General features: G+C 32.3%; 1 protein-coding gene across 5 annotated transcripts in view; it reads left to right on the top strand.

Annotated features, from left to right (window-relative positions):
* Window positions 1-387: 387 nt before the first annotated feature.
* Window positions 388-23,208, top strand: part of pdm3 (POU-domain protein pdm3) — a 283,474-nt gene continuing 260,653 nt past the window's right edge. For all 5 annotated transcript variants that reach the window (XM_076409651.1, XM_076409653.1, XM_076409649.1 and 2 more), the window contains exon 1: window positions 388-1,026. The gene's annotated coding sequence lies outside the window, so the exon portion shown is untranslated. The remainder of the gene's footprint in view (window positions 1,027-23,208) is intronic.

The following is a 23,208-nucleotide window of genomic DNA, read 5'->3' on the forward strand; positions in this document are numbered from 1 at the left end:
TCACAGCCTGCCTCCCCCAATCCAAAATACAACCCGTTCCTACTAATCACCCCTTCCTTAAAGTCAACCCCGTAATAATTCACCGAAACTTCGTTCGGCCTCCCCTCTCGCTTCCCCCACCGCTCGGTACCGTCCGCCCTCTCCCCGTTCCGACGTCCCGCGCGCGTCCTTCCCCCCCTCGCAATCCACCCCATGGCCGGCCACCTAAAATACGAAACTGGACATTCGAATCTAATTACAATCCTTGCTCATGCGTGGCTACGATAGCGCGAGTGAGGACGGCCGAAGGGGTGAGACTTACCCCCTTCGCGCCCCCACCGCAAGGGGTAAGTCGCGAAACAAGTGAAGAGCGGCCGCGGCCCCGACCGGCAGTTGTTTCAGTCAGTCAGTTGTTTCACTGCGCTTTGCCAACTGAGAGCGTAGCAGGCGGTGGACGAGTGGCCGTGGTCACATGGTTTTCTAATACGCGTTCAGCGAAGTGTTCTTCTTTTTTTCGTTATTTCGCTTGATCGCGAATAATTGTTGTAAAGTTTCGACGAACAGTAATGACTGATTATGTTGTCGTTGTCCAGTGACTGTTTAGTGTAATCGACCCCCACAGTGGATTTCTGCTTATGCCTGAAGAGATCTGATAGAGATACATGTGCGATACAGTGCCCTATTCGAAGCCGGACAGAGAAACCAAATCAAAACCGTAACCTTACAACGTTCAAACAAACATTCCCATTGAAAACCATTAAATAAATTAACAATAAATACATCTTAAGGCGTAATTATTTTTAATTGTGCAGACATTGAGTAACAAATCGTTTTAAGTAGATTTCGAGCGAAGGCTGAACATATTAGAGGATTTAGTTTCATTAAGACGCTACGCATTTTAATATCGGCCGTAAGTACAAGGCGCGAATATAAACTTCGAACTTTTGGAACATTGTGGAAAAGAAAACGACGACTTTCCGATAAAAACGGCGGGTTACTTCAGAGATTGGTACGCAGAAGTTAGACAGAATCCGTTTACTAATTCAGGTAAGTCGATTGATCACTTAAAAAATAGATTAATTAGCTCGATCAATTCAAAACTAATATTTTGGTTATTAGTTTCTTACAACATTTCCTGTTTACGCGAAGAGCGCTGTATTTCGTCAACTGATGCTGAGTAAAATTCATATAAACTTTATATAAATATCCTTAAAATTAGGTTATTTATTTAAAATATTATTCATTTGGTTGTCTACACAATAGTATTATTTGTTTTTGCAGATAACAGTATACATTTCGAACTAAATATCACTAATGTATAAAAGAAAATATCTCAAAAATTCTCTAAAATCTTATTTAACCTACAAAAAATATAATTTAGAGTAAACACATTATTAACTTGTTATGATTGTCATGAGTGTTGTTCTTAAGATAGATTTTTTCTAAGCCGATGATTTAAACCAGATCTATTTATATTAAAACCAATATTTTGGGTATTGTTATTAAAATTACTTGGTCAATAAAAACTGATGTTGTGATATTTACTACACGTAAAAAGAAACAAAACGAAATTCATTCTTATATATAGTGAAACCATGTGTTGTTTCTAGAAAAAACAGTTTTGTTGTTCGATACTGATGTAATTTAACATATTTTTCTTCTTCGTATGATATTGTTCAACAACACATATTCATTTTAGTAACTAACTGGAGATTATATTTTATTATTATTCCCTTAATCTATCAGAACATATCGCAACTTTAAATGCCGAGCAAAACTTGTTGTCAGAAACAGTAAAAAATAATGTTGAATAAGCTTGCATTTTTCATTTTGTAACTTTTGAGATGATATTTTTAACTAAACATTATAAAGAGTTTTATTAGTCAATTAGTTATAATTAGTCAAATATGGAATACATTCAACTGAATATCCATTGGAATTAACAATACCCAATATCATATTAAAAAGATTTATTATAATTAATTATCATGAAAATGTTCTCTTTCACGATGAGACACTAAATAACTTGAAATGCTGAACTAATTTACGATCAAAAATACGTATATTTGGCGAAAAGTTATAATACGAGCAAATTGCTATTTCAACAACAAACATTGCTTTGATACTCTTAAGAGATGTAGAGTTGATAAACTCGAATAAAGCTTTAGTGGTGCTTCTCCAGAAATCTAACAATAGTTTAGAACGGCGAAAAAATCATTGACATAAACAAACTGTAACCAAAGCGGGTCAATTTGAACCGGACAATGTTTTATCAGCAATAGTTGACGAACTTGATGGCAAAATAAATTAAATTGTGAAAAAAACATGAAACCCGTCAAATTTGGCCATCATAGAAAACCTGGCTGAATGAAAGATGTTATAATGCCTATATCAACGACGGGATATAAAGTTGATATATAAACTTAAAGTAAACTTTTGAAGGACTATATTATGAGTATATTAACATAATCTTAAACAAGATATTTTGTTGCTGAACATTTGATTAATTGAATTGAATCCATGATGAAATAGTTCAACATGCTACGTGAAATCCTTGATACCTTTATTATCTCTAAACTTTCTTTCATTTGAGAATTCGTACATTATCTTAAGAAGTGGTTATAAAAATTAAGGTACAATATCTACAAAATTAAATTTATCATTTTTAACCTTTCATACAAATCTGAAAATATTTATCTATTATTATCTATAATTTATATTTTCTGACCACCTCGTATATCAAAAATATCCAGCTGCTAGACAAGTCTTTCGCGCAACTTATCCACCACCAATCAGGACTGGTAATTACGATCGTTACATTCTATTTCAATTTATTTTGCAGTATTAATATTATGACTAACGATCTAAATTTAAATCATCCGAGTTTCCTAATTTCCTGCTGGTAATCCTATAGTGTTTAATTAATGTTAATAAGACTCGATTCACAGAAAAATATTCCGTAAATTACCATGTCATAATTCTGATTCGGTCTTGAATTGACCGCAATAATCCGCCGCTTGTTCCTTTCCCGAACCATCGTTGTATGTTAATTATTTAGATCGTTTCTGAAATTCGTTGCTTTTTTTTCTTCGTTATTTGTTGCAGCACGTTTTTCTATCTATCGGAATAAATATCAGGCGCAATGCTACATGTTATTATAATTAGATTTGATTAAGTTTACCTTCTATATTTATATACAATACCGGTCGGAAATGGAGAAATTTTATGATTAAATAAATTCGTTTTATTTTTTGTTATATATTTAAACTCTCCTTTTTACCAACTAGTTTATGCTAATTTGGGCTCCCAATTATGGTCCTCGGGATTAACTCTATCGAGTGGCAAGTTACCAAATATTCAGGTGTACCGGAAAGTCGTTAACATTTTTTTCGAAAAAAAAAACTACATAATTTTTAAGAAAGTGTTAAAATGTATTTATTCGAAGTGCTGGCCATTTCATTCAATACATCTTGCCCTTCTTTCAGGTAATTTATGGATGACATACCGACTGTTTGTCCTTTGAGCAAAATGATTCATTAAACCCAACAAATTGAAACAATTTTCTAACTTCTTCGAAATCACCTAAGTGCTGCTCTGCAAGCGCGTGTCCCATTGATGCGAATAGTTGATAGTCGGACTAGGCAAGGTCCCATTCAAGTGCGTTCATCGCTTCTTTATCTGGTTTTGCTTTACAATACGTAACCGTGAAAACCATTTTACCGTGTCTTCCGACCAATACTGGACATTATTCGAGCAATGCATGTTGGTGATGGTAATCACTATTAACTGTTTCACTGGATCGTAATACACCACGCCACTGTGGTCCCATCAAACACAGAGCGTTGCTTACCACAAAAACGATTTGGCTTTGGAGTCTATCGGCCGGCTTCGCCAGGTTATCCATGATTTCTTGCGCTTAGATTTTCAAAATAAATCCAATTTTCATCACCCGTCACTATTCGATGCAGAAATTACTTGAGATCATACCTTTGAAGCACCATTTCACAGACGATTTTTCGGTTTCCTATTGAGCTGTCATTCGGTTGCTATGGCATCCACCTTCCCATCTTTCGGATCTTCCCCGTTCCTCGTAATAGATGGATAATCGTTTAATGGGCCACATTTAACGCTTCTGACAATTGTTTTTGAGTTTGGGTAGGGTTTTTATGCAATAGATCTTGCAGTTTCGCATCAACCTTTTTCGGTCTACCAGAACGTTCTTTGATTGCACATCGAAATCACCACTTTTGAATTTTAGAAATTATGCCGCAAAAGTCAGAGCATGTCCACCGTAGGTTCTACCAGCGAACAATGATTTTCGATTGCTCTTGAATATACGTTTTGAGTATAAATCTATGACGGTATTACTTTTGGAAATATAGCATATATAGATTTGAAGCTTGATGTCGGTAGAATAAAATGATATATATTGTCATAACATGACATTCAAGCCTAGTGACATCTGTTGGTCATCTGTGGAAAAACCGGTAAAGGCTTTCCGGTACAGTTGATAGAGATCATACCGAAAGCCATCCGGTCTTACCCAGCCTTGTTACCAGCGTGATCAATCACAAACAAATATTTACGATTATGCCTTAGCAGGATTCGAACCCACAACATATCGCAATAGCCCGTAGAAAAACCGTCCTGTCTCATTAACCTCTGCGCCAGCCAAGACTAATAATACGCTAGTAATAACAGATGATAAAAATAATATTTATTTTGTTTAGAATCTACTAATGCATCACTACAAAAGCATATGCGGTCATAATTAGAACCTTTATTTTTATTACCTCGGGAGATCTTCGAAGCATTAATTTTAATTAAGATGCTAATTGAGCCAATGCGGACATTTTTTCTTGTATAAATTCGATTTTATTACTTTAGTTGTCTGTTTGAAGTCACTGTCATGCTGAAATTATTGTAAACTGTGCTGTCAAAACTATAAGAAGATGGACACAAGGTAAAATTAAATTTCTATATTTAAAGTTTATTTTATTAGGAACGAAAAGCTTGCGATAAAATATAATAGGAATAATAATTATGTATTCCTTCCATCATTGCTAGCTGTTACCAAAAATATCGTTCAAATGTTGTACATCGTTTGTATACGCCAACAGATCGCAATCACAAAACGTTGAATTTTCGCTACTATTTTATTTAAAAAAAAAAATAATTCCACAATTGTCCTATTTATCTGAATTAGGTCTGCTGAGCTCAAAAAAACGCAGGGATCTGACAACTCTTTCGAACGTTACTTTGAAGGGTTAAAAAGACATTTAGAAGTATAGATAACAATTTTCCGAGTTACTTCAAAAGTTCTACTAATTTTTGATTACGTTGGTATATCTAACAAAGGAAGGATATTTAATTTTGGTGGTACTTATATTTGCAGAACCATTATTATGATTTCATATTTAATTGAAACCACAAGACAACAACAACTGCAACTATAATATAAAAAAGGCGGTTTTAAGATTTTCGTGTACCTATATTGTAGTTGCCAGCATATAGACCAGATTGAAACCTGGCAAATAATTTTTCGGGAATTCTAGTCAAATTTACGGCCATAAAAAACACCAATTAATAATATTCCTTTCGAAGATTGCTGTTTCTTTGGTATCAAATTATAGTTATTGTACCATAGAGGAATTCGCCGAAACTGATACTGCTTTTGTGCGTTTGAAACATTGGCTTATACGAATTAGAAGTTATTAGAAGTAACTAGTTCCAAGTATCAGACGTTAAAAAATGAAGGTTTAATTATTTTAAAGAGTAATATAAACATTTCTAAACAAAAACTTATAATAATCATTAGTGTTTGGTCGGTGCATTAAAATATTTTTTGCTTTCCATTCAATACACTGCTGTGAGTACCACAGGACCGAACGCCCACATGTGCCCTGAACTCCCATAGTGTTGGCGTTATATTTTTTACATATTTAATCAATGACGCAAATCTAATCTGTGATATCGCCCTAGAAGATTGTCATGAATCTATTATTTCTTCCTGGTTTGAAATATAGGTTTAATTACTGGTGCATGAGGCATTATTACAATAATCAGTCTAAAATATAGACCTGACAAGATTTTCGATGGAATACTATGGTCAATTACAAAACGCTTTTAAATAGGCTGCTCAGTGAGCAAATATGCGCAAATATTTAAATGCACAATAAATTATATCTAGAAAATGCGGTATTCATACGAAACACAGTTGATTAACAGCACACTTCTTATTTGATTAAAATGAATATTTGAAGCTTCTGGGTTTTCGTGTACATAAAGGCATAGTTTCGTATATCCCTTCCCTGCAGTAAGTCTTGGGCATTGAATTCCTAGTTAATGAAGAATTATGACTAGTTAATTCCTGAAAGATCCAAATATCAATATTTTAAACTTATATGTGTGATATGATACTCTTCATATAAGCTTGTGATCTGTTGCGCTTTACTCAAATGATACATAGTACAGAACCAAATGGTGATCCAAATCTAATTTCATCTAGACATATAAAAAGAAGATACTAACGATAAGAGAACATTTTGGGACACTAAACTATTTCTTTATTCAACGATTTTAACATATTTTATTACGATCTACAGGTAACATACTCATAAGAGATATTTAAAAAATATATAAAAATTGAATTGAATTAAAGTACTATACTTGCGGCTATTTTTTATTGCTATAAAATACAGACACAATCTTGTGATGAATAAGAATTAAGAGAAAATCTAGTATTGCAGGTTTATTGGACTATAAATGGTCTTATTGAGTATGCATAGCGAACAAAAAAACAAAAACTTTTTAATGCGTTTTTTTAACGATTGGATAACTAAAATAATTTCAGATCAGATGGCAGGTAACTTTCTATAATTTAGCAATGTCTGGTCAGTTTTATTCTTCAGTATATTTCATTCGAGACCTATTTAGCATCATGGTGTTTTTTAGTATAATAATTAGGTCAAAATTACATTAGTTACTTCACTGGTTGAATTTACTTCTTTGTCTTGTGTATTTTCTTTCGAATTTGTTGAATGTAAAAGTTAATCTTTCATATGGTGTTCGTGAAGGCGTTATACCAAATATTGGGTATATATCGATTATGTCATACAAATTCTCTATGTTTGTTAATATGTTAGGGTAATTTTATATTAGTTAAAAAAAGCTAGTCACAGACAAACTTTCTGTTAAATGACGAGTGGTTAAAATAGTGTTGATATTATTTTCAGACAAAGATTATTAACTTCTTTGAAATCTACTTTATTTTAACGAAAGTCGAATAACAGTGTCGACTTAATCTTATTCCAAGGTAAAAACAAAAAAAACCGTATATTGTCAACATAACACTCGTCACATTTTAAAACAGACACTAAAATAACGATTTTAGGAGATTTTTAGCAGAAACAACGTAGTTCAAGGTGTAAGTTAACTAAAATAGGACTGACGTTTATTTATTCGTTTTCATAATATGCAAAATATTGACCACAAACGCCACTACCGTGGACATATATGATGAAGATACGGCTATTTTATCATCTCACGAGAATCCAATATATATCGCGCGACGCTCACCCTGCATAAAAAGATTTGTCTTCCGGTAAATCTTAACAATCATGAACTCCCGCAAGCAGATAATAAAAAATTAAATATCCGGGACTGCATCTGGATGGACGCTTAACTTGGAAGGAACATACACTAATAAAGTGTAAACAACTTGAGCTTAAACTAAACCAGATATAAAAGCTCATAAGGTGTAATTGTAAATTATCTTTGGATAATAAGTTATTGCTATATAATTCAATTCTTAGGCTCATATAGATGTATGGTAGCGAACTGTGAGATACTAGTAACACATCCAGCATAGCCATCCTTCATAGATTCTAAAAAAAGTGCTACATGCCATCGTTGACGCGATATCCCTTTGGAAACCACAACGAGTGTGATTCAAAGTACCAGTGTAAAGTTCTTTGAAAGAGTATAAGTGCATCCGAATGCTCTTGCCAAACAATTACAGTGAAATGCGTAGGTTAGAATATTTGCTACCTTCCGATCTAATTAATAGAGACATAGAATAGTTTTTAGAATAATATAGAATAGTGGTTAAATTAAGTATAACTCTAGTTTATAAGTTTGTATAGGAGATGGTTTATTGAAGCGATCTTCTACATGTCATTATATAACACAAATCTCATCAAATATCAATTTCCCATTGGGCCTATTGTGTAATTCAAAGAGAAAAATAACAAAAAACAAATTTCAAAGAACACAAACTTGATATATTAATTTACAGATATAAACTGGCTCTGAAACTTTATTTACCTATGTATATACGTTCTTTAAATTTCATAGTATAGACCGGAATGGTTTTATAAGTTTTGCTGTCTATAAATTCCTATAGTCTAGCTTTGAGCAATTGAGCTACTGCAATCCGGAACTGCAAGCTTCTGTCCAAATTTCAGTATAGTAGTTAGTTCACAGCAATTTCAGTCAACTTTTGGTTGCCTTACTGCGATGCTTATACTAGAAATTCACGACTAAGGGTATTTCTTAAAACATTGATGTTTCCTGATACTTGCAGCTCATGATTATGGAATAGCTTGAACAGTGATAATTTTGTCCAGAATCCCTTAAATTCATTCAAGAAATGATTCGGGAAACTGTGAAATGATTGCCAATCCATTGTTAACCTGTCTTCTTTTCTTGATAGGTAGATTAATTTCGGTTAACTAAATGAATTTAAAAGTGACAGCCTTATGATCGCAGAGCCAATTGTTCCATGAAACATGTAAGTTTTTAAAGCATACACTTTAAACATAAAATAACTTAAAAACTATTTTATTTTAACGGAAATAAATGACGTTTTGTTTGAATAGCTATGTAAGGTTCTCAACCTCGTCGACTACCCTTGGTCAGTATCCCTTAAATTAAAAGGTTACCCAGGTCTAGAGATTTACTAAGATGGAAGAAAAAAGAGATGATTTCTCCTTCAGGACTAGGCGCTCGCAAATCCCAAAAAAAACATCATCAAAATCAGTGAATTAAATTATTAATTGTTTCAATATACGCGTTATTCGCCAGATTTAAACCCTCTCTCAAAGGCAATAGATGTGACAAAGAACGTTTTGAAGAAGATTATTGGTATAAATGTTTTTAAGTTGAAGAAAAATGTACTGAAAATATGTAAAAAAATTCAATTCCACGAATTTGTCGAAAAACCTGGCCAGTCAATCTATGAATGGAATCATTGATGTTTAGCTTGTTTTTCGATCACAAATATGATAATTAGATTAACATAAAAAGACACACAGTGATTACAAAAACAGGCGGAAATATTTTACCTCGGTAAAGTGATAATTTAGTCCCGTACAAAATATAATAATCTAATTAATATTTTATTGATTCGCCGTATAAATCTAATTAAATGTTATTTAGAATAGTGTGAAAATGCACTATTTAAAGCTGTTAATAGCTGATAAATATAATATCAAAACAAATCGTAAATAATTATGCACGGGCCCGGCTCGGTGGCGTAAATCGCATTTTAGAGGAAATTTTACATAAATAATGGAGTTAAAAGGGAAATAATAGCTATTTAGACCGTCTGCCGATAGCGAATATTTGAACACACGATCGAAATGCCAAACGTTAAGTGTCGAATACAAACCACAACGGGATTTTTTCAGTTAGAGGAAAGCGGTTTTTTTTGTATCACATTGAACGTCGATTTCGTGGAATAATTTATGCACAATTAAAATAAATCTCAACGATGCAAATTCAAAACAATTCTAACTAATATTGAATAATATCATCTAATGACTGCCAATTAATTTTGAGGGAATTATAATGGTTGACTTAACGTAGCATTTTTATGAAGTTTAATTTCGGTAAACTATGAACAATTTGCTTTATATCCCTGAATATTTTGAATTCTTGACTAACAACACTAATAGCGACTTACATAAATAATATCGATATGAAGTGTGATGATAAGTGTGAAAGAAAAATATTGGAAAACTAAAATAAATCAAAACATACATAGAGAGAGAAATATAAACAGGGGATGGGCAGAATAATATGAATTGCTGACTATACACAATATTTATTTCTCATGGGTACTATCGACTAAAATCGACTATCGACTGTTTAGTACTTGACTACTTTTTACTCTCTACTGTTTCAGTCACTATTTTTGTACTTTTACCAGTGACTGTTTCAGTCGACTCTTTTCAGCCGCTATGATTTTTTGGCAGTTTGCTTTTAAATAAAAATATATTGTATATTAAAACTACTTTTTACTATCGACTGTTTCAGTCGCTATTTTTGATTGAACTGATTTTACTACTTTTTACCAGTGACTGTTTCAGTCGACTCTTTTCAGCCGCTATGATTTTTTTGGCAGTTCGCTTTTAAACAAATATATATTGTATATTAAACTAGCAGCATTTTGGAACGATATTTTTCAAGATTGTTAACGTAATAGGATAAAAAGATTAAAATTGTGAATGATAAATAATAAAATACTTTTGACTGTTTTTATGGCTATAATAATAGGTAATATTTTAATTACTCTCTCAATTTTTGTTAAAAAATATTTCCGTTCTAGCTCTAGTAGTTAATGTGCGATCATTTTTAATTATGTCATTAATTAGTTTTTTTCTATGATTAGATATATGTTTTAATAATTTTTATTTAGTATTTATGGTTATTGTATATTTTTAGTTTTTAGTTCTATTTTATTGTCTCTATTTATAATAGTATATTATTTAAAAATAGTAATTATCATATTAAAATAAAATAAAATATTTGTGGGGTATTATTCCGTTCCATAAAAAAATTCTATTCCTTTTTAAAATCCATTGAACACTAAAATATAAAAGTAATTCTACTTCGTTTAAAATAATGTTATATTAATAAAATAATGTTAATAGAATTCAGTAATTATTTTTTTCCTTTTCTTTTTTAAAGTTATCTCCTTGTCACTTATTCTACCGTTGGAAAATATACGCACATATAAAATTAACTGCTCCAAGCAATTATCTCCGTCCTTTTCTCTCTCGTAATTTGTAGATGAAAGGGTTCGTATGTTTTCGTCTGATTTCACGAATTGAACAGTCGAACCCTTCATTTGACTGAAAATAGTAATTACAATTTTAGTAATATCTGTCTCGACAGTTTTGCGACTATCGACTGTTTCGACTGTTTTCAGTCGATGGTTCCCAACGCTAATATTTATTCATTAATGTGGTTTTGGCCATCATTTTCTCTTAAAACGGCCTTAATTGTTCGAAGTATATCTGAATAATTTCCAACGTAAATTTGTCCTAATCTTTTTCCAGTATATCCGCCACTTGCATCATTTATGTTGAGATCTGTCGATTGTATTGGGCAGGGAAGGTATTTGATGATATTATATTACCCCTCAACTAAGCCCTTTGTCAAAAAGTTTGTCATTGATGATATTGAGTTATTGTTAAAATATGTATCCGCAGTAGTCCGGCTAGTATATGGCCGGGAGGACCAGCTAAATACCACGATATTAAATACCCCCCTTATACATGACGGTACAAAGCGGGCAGTCCAGATAGTTTGATTCTGTTGAGGTTCTCTATATACTCTATGACTGTATGCGGAACCATGTACTTGTACCTGTTTTAGGTTTGTGCTCTTGTTTTCAATTTCTCTAATTATTTCTGGACATGTTGGGGATTTAACCAGACTTACACTATAAATATTCGGTAGTTTGTGTATTGGTTTCAATAGTAGGTTTATTATTCGGTTTCAATAGTTTGTAATATTGCTATAATAAAAATTCTAGAAAATAGATTAACGTATTGCCATTTCTGGAAATAACATTTGTAGTGGAGCGTACATAACACGCTATCATATAGGATTCTTGATAGCAAAAAATAATAATTTTTTTGTCATGGATGACAATTATTGCTGGAACTCCTTCTATAAACTTACAAGTAAAAAACCGGCACTATTGGTTTGAAGCTCTAAGTAATGAGGTCAACAGTATCTGAAGGCATTTTCCTAAACATACAAAAAAGAATAAATAAACCAATCGGAATGGAGCTTTTCACAGTAGCTTCTAACTGAAGCTCTTTAGGTTATGGGTGTTTTGATAAATGTTTTAATAACAGGAAAAGTCCAGCACCAGTAGTTGTACTAGGCGTAGAACTGAATATCTGCTGAAATAAAATCAGGCCCAAGCAGGTCATTTATTTTATTTCAGTTATTAGATTAAGCCTAATTTTCACAACATTTGACTTATTTTCATTCTTTAAATATTTTCGGACGAAGCAAATCAATTTGTGTTTGGAAACATTTATTGTTGTTTGGAAAAAACGCGATCAAGTGATTGTGAAGCAGTGGGACGTTCCTTCTCATCTATCGTGAGATATGTAAAAGTCTACATGGAAATAATTAAATATAAAGCCCTATATAACATGTGGTATTTACAAGATATCACTCCTCCTTCTGTATATGTGGTGGATGATGCATAGTTTAGTCGAGTTTTTAAAAGGACACATATTTTGGTCAGTTCTTGAATCGCCTTTAGATATTAGGAGGGAGAAAAATTGCGTCCTATAAAATATATAAATTCCAGCGAATTACTAAATAATTAGTCCACTAAATAATATAGCGCGACTTATATGGTCCTGGTTGTTCAGTAAAAAAAGACGGTACGGTACGATATCAGTGAATGAAATGTTTATATTATAAGGGTTTCATTTATATTAAAATATGATTGGGATGGTAGTGTTGTGTCTGTAGAGCCATTAGAACAACTGGCTACTTGTTGCTAAAATAATTTGGAGGTGGTTGTTTTAAACTTTACCGATTTCATAACAATTGGGAGTATTCTGGAGAGATCATAAGACTACTCTCTTTTAAATTAATTCAATTAATCGGAATCAACATAGTTATCAAGAAAAGAAATAATTTAACAACAAAAATGCAACAGGTTGGCGTCGGATTGTTAATAGTTCCGCAGTATTTTGAAGTATTCCTTGTCTTAGTTTAGTGGGTTTCGGCCAAAAGTATGTAATTGTATAATTCGGAGAGAATCTTGCTGTTCAGAGGGTATGGAGACCCAAGTTGGATTGCTCTAAAATTAGTAGCTAGGGTAGATTTCAGTACAGCCTATACCATGAACATTGTAGGTAAAAACAGTACGTGATTAACGATGATACAGTAGATATTTAAAATAATTTTACTACAACTGAAAGCTGTCCAGATAAGATAATGACCACGTACATCCCTTTAAACGTTCCTTCAGGACGGCCACCTTCATTTGTATTAAGTTAGGATTGAAATAATATCAGTTTTTTAGAAAATTAAAAGTTTCTGTTAAGTGTACGCTTCATACATTACTGAAACAAAATAATAAGATTACGAAGTTTGTTAAGTCGTATTAATAAAGACTAATATATTCGAAGAAAACTGGAGGCATCGTTATTTTGAGTTTAATATTCTCTTTGTAGATGTTGAAAATATTTATTTAAATGTAAATGTTCCTCTATTATTTCGATAAAAAGTAACAAAAAACTTCGTCACTAATTACTGAGAACATAAAACGAAAGCGTCCGATATAAAACAACACTCTATCGGTGCTTAAAATCGGTTGTTTATCATTGGATAATAGTTAACATATTATTTGTCAAATAATACAGTGGTCCGGTCCGAATTCTCCGTCGTTGAATTTATTAGTCAAATTTGTAATAATAATGTTCAATTCATTTTATTAATTTCTAAATTGAGCTGCTAACAAATTCAGGTACTTTGTTGTTGGAGTGACGCCATCCGCGTACGTTTTGCTTCAATGGATATAAATATATGTTATGGGGATGTTTGAATAATAATTATGCAATTAATGCTCGAGCGCCGTTCCCGACTCCATCGCCCGTTTTATTCCGTTTTATATCTCTCGACATTGAGTTAGTTCGGGAATTATTGGGACTTATTTTTCGGGAAACAAATGATTTATTTTCTATTATGAAAGAACAGCAACTTATGTTTCCACTAAAATATTTTCAATAGATGATCAATATGGCTTCATATGGCTCTGAAAGTGTATATCTTGTATACACCTTCTGAATATAAAAATTCAGTATGGACTGGAAATATATACCATGTAACTATTATACCACTGATTCTATACTTTTTGCCCATCTTTCAGACAATTAATGGTTGTCATAAAAAAAAAGATTTTTCCTTGAGCAAAACCATTTATTAGCCAGTTTCCAAGTTTTTCGGAATTGTCGATGTGCGACTCTACAGGCGCGTATCCCATTGATGCCAAAAATTTGATAGTCGGACGAATACTCGGAAATACGAGAAAAAAAAACGATTTTTTCGAACTTGTAGACAAAAATAGCCCCTTAAGAATTAATGTTTTGAAAAAGTTGGGCGCCTAATTTACTACGAAGTAATACAATGTTTTTCTGATTTTGCATAAAAATTTTGCAAAATCGGTGTTAAAAGAAGAAACCAAGAAAACTGAAGTTTTATATATGTGATGCGGATGAATTTTAATCCTTAAAAACTAATTTTAATCGCAATTTATTTTAAATAATTAGCCGTACGCCCGAATTTCGTATAAGCGTTGTGGTGTTACGCCGTAACGATCTCGAACCTGTTTATTATTACAAAAAAATTTCAAAAAATAATTTACGGCTTTAAACTTGGATCTTGGCGAATATGCTAATCGGTGTTCTAATTTATGTGGCCAATTAAGAATGACCGCGCCGAATCCGAAATACCCATTAATGAAACAAACCGACATAATTAGAAATAAAAAAAATTATATAAATAATAATAATGATTAAGACGCCATTCTTGGGTAATTATTACGTGGCCGTTTTTTTTTCGGCCATTCTGTCGGTTTATTTCGGAGGGGCCGGGTCGGTCTGCACCGGGACGCGGAGCGGTAAAGGTGGAGGGGGCGGGTCGGGGAGCACGGAGGGGACGTAGCAGACCGATTATTAAAACAACATTTCCTAGAGCCTCGAAACTTCGAACTTAATGAATTTTTAATAATGAAAGTATTGCGTTTTTGGACGCCTTTTAGATAGGCATCTCTCACCTTAATTATGGCTCAGTAATTATAAGCGTATTACGTGTAGTTTCTGTAGATTTCTAACGTTTCTCGCTTGATATTATACCGACGTACTGATAGACGTCGACATTTTATACCTAATTCTCGGTATTAATATCAATATTATTTTTTGAATAAAATTTAATGTAATATTTTTGGTATATTTTTGATTCTCCTTATTATGTACTAGAGTCTATCTGGACTAGACCTAGAGCTTAACGTAGGCTCCGAACCACGTTCCTCGGCATTAAGCCTATCGACTGGTTAGTCACCAACTTGGAGATCATAATTGGTTCAGTATCATTATCATTGGTTATTGACGTGACTGGGACAATTTTCCTTGTCTTGGACTTTCCACCGTCGTCTAATGAACAATCACAATTATAAAGAATCACAAATATAAATTTACAATCATGGCCCAGCAGGATTCGGACCCGCGACTATCGCAACAGTAGGAGGACCGTCTTGTCGACTTTACCACTGCACCAACCAAGCCGCCTTAAAATAATTTGCATTATTGCACATACTGGTTCTGTAACAAGGCTTTCATAAGAAGAAAAATGCTAGGAGGGTCTAAATTTTTTTCTTCTCGATCTCTGGATCGTTGACGCGTTGATATTATTCAGTTTTTATTAGGTATACAAATGAGTATAAAACTTTTTACAAAATCGCAATGCGTCCCAAAAAAAGTTTATATTTGGTTTATTTACTACGTGAACGCTTATAATTTCAGTGAAATAAGAAATAAGCCAATCGGTAGCCTGGCTCTTGGGAAATGAGTGATTACGTAACCGTAGCGTATCCTAAGATATTCTACAATACTTGATGTGTACGTGACTTAAATATTTTGCTGAACATTCCCTTCATCCGAAAATAAGTGAATAATGTTGAGGAGAACAGCACAACACTAGAAAATTTCGAAATTCTGGCGACCACATGTCGTCAAGAACGGTAAAGAGTGCCAATCGGTCTGTTTGTGACGATTCGAGCCTATAATTTTCAAGCGGGAAGTATTTTAAATGTGTATAGGCAATTATTATACGATATATCCTACAAAGACCTAAATCTTCATGCTTACAAAATTCAATTGATGTAAGAATTAAACAAAAAGTATACCAATCAAAGGCTTGACTTAGTAAACCTGGCAAATACGAGCTTTTCAATGAAAAAGAGCCATCTTGGTGGCGCATTGGTTAGGGCAGCGGGATGGTCATCCTACGGTTACGTTAGTCGCGGGTTCTGCTTGGGCGTGGATGTACTTTATGTTTGTGATTGTAATTGTGAATGTCTCTATGGGCGGCAGTGAAAAGTCGGACAAGGAATAACTATCCCAATCACGCCAGTAACCAGGCTGGATAAGACCGGATATCTTATCTGGGATGGTCTCTAAGCAGGTCTAGTTCAGATAAACCCTCATTGGTAAAAAGGGGATTTGAAAATATATCAATAAATAATCGATGAACAAGCCGATGGATATAATGACCCAGGACGCAGCCCAACACACACCTCTACCGAATAACAGTAGGCAGTAGGGTATCTAAATTAAGAAACGTTAAGTTTAAGAAAAGGTTTAAATACAAAATAGTTACTTTAATATACTATTTAATTTGTGGCAAGAAAATACAACTTGTTGAACGGTAATACGAAACGACACTTTGGGTTTTTGTTACAAAAGAAACCAAACCCCAATCTCGACGTCTATTTTAGACGTCTCACCCGTTACACCTTTTAATCTAAACACATGGGCATGTTTCCTCGAATTCACAGTCCGTAGCCCGTGCCATAACAGTCGCGCAATATAACCCCTTCTTCCCAACGAAACGACCATAGTAATGTACATGTTCGTTATCCGTATGGAGAGCTTATAATTGTAATAAAATTATTTTTAAGTATCGCCTGTTCCTTCGTCCCTGAGTGCTTTTAATGATCTTCGAACCGGCACTGTTTCAACCTAAATTTTCATGGTATCTCTATATAGAATAGTTTCCCAAGTTGTAACTCCTCCCTAAATAACTCCAAATTCCAATAGTCTACGAATGAGAAACTGGGCTACCAAAATACGCCATGGTGGCTCTACATCAATTTTGTAGAATTTGCGATATAACGTACATACATTAACAGGTACCTAAATTTCCAATCTTGTATATTTGGAGTGGGACTTTCTTGAAGAAGAAAAACAAGCTGTAGCCTTAACAGATTATTACTTGACACTATGTTTTACTTTCCAATTAACTCTCAAACTTACATCAATAGATTATTGATAGGCCATTTTCATTGTACATTGTGTAGTTTTCTAATGTATCAGTTTAACATAACTAAATAGAGTCCTGTCGCCTTAACCACGTCTCTCTATTATATTAAAAGTTAAACAATATTCCTTTTATATTAAAGTCTGTATTGGAATATATTATATATTAATTAAATACAGACATGCTCATTAATCACCCTATAAACGCATTACTAGTTTTATTATTTCATTTCATATCACCGCTACTAATATGCTTCTAAATATCACCACTATTTCATATTTTTAAGTCTATATTATATAAATATTGTGGTTTTGAGCTTCTAAATCATTTTTGTGGGTTAGTTAAGTCATATATGGTATCAATACATTGTTTATGTATATAATGACGTTTGTTTGATCAATTCAATTTGTCGCCATAAAATGTGGTTTGTCGACGTTTATTTTCCTAATGAAATCACTATATGCCTAGCAAGACACCACCGTAAAATTGTAATAAATAAATATAGAAAAGCCCATAATGGCATACAAATTTAGACCGCTTTGGTGCCTTAATAATAATTTGTTAGTTGTTAGGTGGTACCACTTGGATTTTTTCCGATTTGCCATGGTAATTAAAATTATGATAGTTAGCTTATGTAATAGAGAACGGTTTGAATTTATTTCTCTCTCTCTCTCATACATACACATATGCTGCGCGTATGGAAGTGAGTGCAGAGAATTGACGGAAAGGGTATAATTATACCTTGGAAGGAAATGAGAAATAAACGGTACTGAAGCCTCTCTGTTCTTGATTAGATACTGTTCTGTGTAATAATTAGCAGTGGTAAATGAAGTAAATTAAATCCGAAAATATTTAAGGTTAATAAAAAAACAGGGTGTCAATCATTTCATAAAACATTTTTGTGTTACAGAATTTTAATAAATTTTCAACAAAGGCTATTTACAAATTCATTCCATTATATAGTTCATTAAATTTAATGTAATAAAACAATATTATTTGTAAATATATTTTATTAAAACTAATTATATTCATTTTAGATTCAATTTTTATACAATTTAATTACTGTACAACAATTAATATCTCATTAGTAGTGTGTAATTTATATAGATGTTGAAAAGTACATGGACTATGGAAGTATACAATTTTTTAATTAATCTTAATATTTTTTAAATACAATATGAATAATTCTATATCCAGGAAATAGATTTGAATATGGCTTGAGTTCAGTAAACATCATGATTTCTTTGACAGTACCCAAACTTTTAATTATAGTCATCATTGGTCTCATTTGCATTGCCTATTGATGTACAAATATTTTGATTATTTAAAAAAAATAGTTAAAATATGGGTATGATAAAACATTCCAAAACTCATATTCAGTAAATAAACATCTAAACATTCTGTGGCACTATGTTTCCTAAGATTATAGTCAAAACTTTACGATTTTGAATAAAAATGTGATATGGAATATCATAATCGACTGCATAAGAGTTGGATTTTTTAAAAAGAATTTGTCTCATAAGCTAAAAAATAAACTAAAACTATTACTGTAGCCTTTTGGATCAATCAATCATCACAGCTCAAAGTACCATCACTATTTTAACTTAATTTGTCTTCTATTTTTTATCATACCTCAAAACATTCTTTAATATTTCGATTTTCATCAAACACAGAGGTAACAATTGCCAATGAGGAGTATTTAGGTGTTCTAGAAAACTTCTACAGTGATCGTATCCATAAATTGGGGGATGCTTGGACTAAGTTAATAGAAAATATCACTTTTAAAATATTTTAAATTTTGAACTTGGATTTTTATCTTTAATTTTTTATTAAATTTCCATTTTAACAACGAATTTCATTATTTTGTGTCACATCTGCTTTTGCGCTTGTAGTAATTTGCTGTTGGGTAGAAAACGTTAAACGTTGCAATATATCCACAACCATATATCAGTGGGCAGATTGTTGAACCACCAAGAGAAATAATAAAAAATATATATCCGCAATAATGAATAAATTAACAAATCGGCATGTTTGGAATCACGTTTGTTCTCAGGCTTGAATAGCAAACGTTAATATTGGAGTCATTCAAAATTCCATTTTCTTCATCTATATCTCATATATAATAATTCTTACGATTTTCTATTTTTCTGCCAATATTCCAAGGAAAAATGTTTTAATACAATCTAAGATTATGTTTGTATATTCGTGTTTATAATAAATACAACAATACAACTATAAAAACTTAATACAATTGTACACAACTGCTCTTTATAAACGAATAATTGTATAAGATTGTCCTTCCAGCATGTATATTTAAAGGAAAAAATAAGGAGCGCTTTATCATAGCCAATATTAAACGAGCAAAGTTTCTGACACCGAACCGTTTATATAAACCGTATAAATTATTGACACGTCAATACCAATTTAGAACAATGGATACGAAATCAGTTCTTTTCATTTTTCTTTATTTGTGCCTCCATTAACTCGTTAATTAATCATGTATTATTGATGAACACATCAGATAGTATTCACCCACCGACCACAATCGCCCGTTTGCCAATATTTAATAAACACTGTTTGTGGTTTAATTCTATGAAAATTCTCTTTTAATTAAAATATTATTTTTCCAGAGAACATACAATATTGTTAACATCCGATAGAAGTGAATTTTTGAGCATTTACAATAAGTTATTTATATTAGAATTACTTGGCAGTAGTGCATGTGACATATTTTCCTTATATCGAAACTTTTTTCGACATAACGAAAATAACGAAAATCCTTATGCATCAGCAGCATATGTAGAAAATGTTATCCTTCCTGTTTATCTAAAAATAGTCTTCGGATGCTGTTGAAAATTGGTTATCACTTTTTAGAGGTAACATCACGTTAGACAAAAAGCAAAATATATTAGAACCAAAATAAAACAACTATACTGGTTGGTCGGAGATACTCTCAACTTGATATAAAATTAAAGAGGTTCATCCATAAGACAATTATAAAGCGACATAAATTTGGACCTATTTGCACCCCAAATATGGGGTTGTACTAAAAATTCAAATCGACTAGTCATACAACGCTGTCAAAACAAGGTTCTTCGATTGATTATCAATGCCTATCGCTATGTAACCAATGAAGAACTGCACTGTGACCTGGAAATCAAATGGATTTGTGAAGTTATCCAAGTTTTCGTCTTAAAACACCAAAGAACATTACTAAATCATACTACGTGGAATCAACACAACTGCTGGATTGAAGCGAACAAAACCATGCGAACTTATATAAAGTGTATACCTTTAGTGTAAACTATAGCTATATGTTATTATAATTTTATAATTGAGGAATACATATTGATGTATTTTCTCGCACTCGTCTTGCTTGTGAATTAATCCAAGTATATAGGAAAAGTAGTAATAAATTAATAGTAAATTAAGATTGTACTAAGCGTATCTAATAAATATTTTATATAAAAAAAACTTTTTAGAAATGCTCAGCTTCCTATTGAGGAGAGACTTTTGTTTAGTTCACTGTATTGGGGTTTAATTGAACTATTAAACAATGTTCTTAATTGTTAATGGACTGTATTCACTAATTTTAATTTTACGTACTATGCTAGATGGATTATTTTATATTCTGTATACACGACCTGTTTCATGTAAGACATTTCTTAACACTATATTTTAACCTAACTTTTCTTTATATATGTCAAATCGTTACACCTAGTTATATTGAGGGCATCTGAACTACTTCGAAACCACAGAAGGAAGAATTGCCCATCGACTTATAAACGACAAATTATAACAGCATCTTTAAATATAAAAGACTCAACAGACTGTATTGTGAAAATATATTTGTTAAAAGAAAATTGTACGGGGAAGAAAAAATTAATAAGTTGTATGTGTATTAAATAATATTCATTTTTCTTGATTCGATGTATTAGGGGCTTGAATGTATTTTGATCCCCGAAAACCAGTGGGAAAATGCAAAGTATCAACATGAATAATTGTTAAACCACTAACCTAACTGTTAAATTCGATAGTTTGATATTTTCTTGTAATCAACACTTAAATCATTATATTCATTATTTACTTCATTAGACAACTACACAAGATCGCACCATTCGGTCAGAGTTTTCCAATAGTTACAGTACTTCGGTATTAACATGGGATTTGGAGTCTTTCCAAATGTCTTGTTGCAAACCTCTTAATTTCTCGAAGGGACTGTATATGTAACTGTTCCTATAGGTGCATCAACAACACTTATCAGGACTTTATTCTGAAATACTTGTATTATCTTGATTTTACTTCACGAAGAACATTCCCTAACTGAAGTCCATAGTTTTTAGAATTGACTTCTAGAGCAGATAATTAAGATTTGCTTCCAAATAGAGAAACAAAAAATTTGTATTTTAATTTGATTGTTGGAATAATAATATTAGTCATAATCACTACATAGTATAAAACAAAGTCGCCTTTTCTGTCCCTATATCCCTATGTGCGCTTAAATCTTTAAAACTACGCAACGGATTTTGATGCGGTTTTTTTCAATAGATAGAGTGATTCAAGAGGAAGGTTTATATGTATAATACATGCATAATATACTAAGGCAACATTGCTAATTTTAGAGGTTTCTAACGTGATGTTGTAAATTAACCTATTTTTTTGGACTTATTTAGCAATTAGCAAAAACGCTGCCTAACCCTACGAGTTAGATCAAATTAATGTACTACAGTATTGTACACCATAAAAAGGTCTACAAAAAAGTCCGCGATGGTATATGTTTATCTTTTAGGGATAACCCACATTAACCATTTTTATTGTTTACTTTTTACGTGAGAAAATGGCTTATTTACGAAGCTATTTTAAGCAATACGGCATTAATCCTTATCGAATTAAGTACCTTAAATACAGTGTGCAATTAATATAGATCAATATGGTTCCTTACAGCATGTAAATTAAACAAATATTTTCGGAGATATTACAAATTTAAAATTTGCGTTTAAAAATGTGTAATGTAATAAAAATTGTATGAATTTAGATATTCCAAAGATAGCAGGAAATCTTCATAGTAAGTATAGGGGAAGAGGAATTGTTTTACTCCAAATTTAATGCGTGCAGGCCAAGGGCAGTAATGAATGAACCAAAAATACTGGATCGATTTTAATCATGTTTTCATTGAGTGACATAGGCATATATATTTTATGCCCGTGCAAAGTCGGAGCGGGCCGCTATGTTTTTATATACAACGTTCATATTTTTTCTGTAGTGTATTTAATTTAGTATCAGCATTGCACAAGTGTGAAGCCGGGGCGGGTCGCTAGTTATTGATATATGAACAGTTTTGCTGTACGTGAATTCATTATGTACTGATTTACTCTCGTTAACTTTTATTATCTATGTCTGAGTCCACTTATTTAAACTGTTACTTGCGTATTGCAATGTCTTGATTGCTTCTTCGTTAGTGTTTCCAATAGTAAGTATCGTAGTGACATTAGCAAATGCGGCCAGAATAACATTTTGTTTTTATGTTAGTTGTAAACTTGGAACCAAAACACTGTCCTGCAGTATGTCGGTTTTTGTTTCTTCCATTATTGAGTAAGTTTCTTCTTGTTTAACACTATTAATGGTTATGTAATTATTGCTTAATGTTAATGTATTGTTTCACCTGGTCAATTTTTGAATGTTTGCTCATAAAACCAAACTGATCTGAAGGTATTAGATTTCTTCGATTTGCTTTAAACTCTTTAACATGAGTTTTTCAAATACTTTGGATATTACTGGTGCCATTGAAATTGATAGATAAGATTTTACGTCATTCAGTGATTTTGTGAGTTTTAGGAATGATAATAACCTCAACCATTGCTCAAACAACCGGGA

This window comes from Rhynchophorus ferrugineus, unplaced genomic scaffold, assembly GCF_030347505.1.
Source record: "Rhynchophorus ferrugineus isolate W39M unplaced genomic scaffold, kcgeb_rfMv2 rfM7, whole genome shotgun sequence".
In the NCBI taxonomy this organism is placed as follows: domain Eukaryota; kingdom Metazoa; phylum Arthropoda; class Insecta; order Coleoptera; family Curculionidae; genus Rhynchophorus; species Rhynchophorus ferrugineus.